Raw genomic sequence first — 824 nt, 5'->3', positions numbered from 1 at the left:
GAGGGCGGCAGGCGCCTCCTGCCGCCGCCGGGCACCCGAGGGGCCGGTCGCGGTCGCGGTCCCGCCGGCACCTGCTCCCGGGAAGGGCGGGCGGAGGGCCCGGCCCCGCGGGCTCCGGCTCAAAGCGGAGGAAAGCCCGGCACCGCCGGCCCCTTCGCCCTTCCTCTTCCAAGCCGCACCACAAAGCAGGTAGTAAAATTAGTGTATTGGAGGGCACTCAGTTATTTTTGTAAGGTAGGAGTTAAGAGATTCAAGTTAGTTACGTGATACAGTAAGTTGGTATATACATATACCTTAGTCTGTGCATTCCCGAATGAGCTTTATAGTGCTTAAGCTGTTGAGCATCTGCATTAAGGATGCTCTAATTTAGAAGCCGGTGTTTTCAGGTGAATTCAGTACCTGGGAAGGAAGTTTGACAATCCAGGAGCTGCATTAATTAGATGCGTTGCCACTGCGGTATTGAAGAACACGCCTTACGCTCAGCACACGCTGAAGCCACTTTCCCCAGCTGGGCCTTTGCAGATGCCTGTTTGGTATTAAGCTTACTGAGACACCGCTGCCGTGGTGGGGAATGGGTCTGACTGAAGTATGAGAAGCGTTTAAAGAACAAGCTGAGGGAGTATGACCACCAGCTCATTCAAGTATCTTAAACCATAACTGTGTAGGGGCCGCAGTTCAGAATGAATAAAATCTCCATTGGGCCAAGTTCTGCACTGCTAGATGATAAATTTAAGGTCTGAGTTTTATCAGAAATATATTTTCATTTATAGCATTCACTGTTGTTCTAGGGCTGCAAACCCCTATCCTTTCCTTTTTACGGTACT

Source organism: Apteryx rowi, unplaced genomic scaffold (assembly GCF_003343035.1).
Source record: "Apteryx rowi isolate R43461 unplaced genomic scaffold, aptRow1 scaffold_8, whole genome shotgun sequence".
In the NCBI taxonomy this organism is placed as follows: Eukaryota; Metazoa; Chordata; class Aves; order Apterygiformes; family Apterygidae; genus Apteryx; species Apteryx rowi.
Note: the sequence above shows the minus strand (reverse complement) of the source record.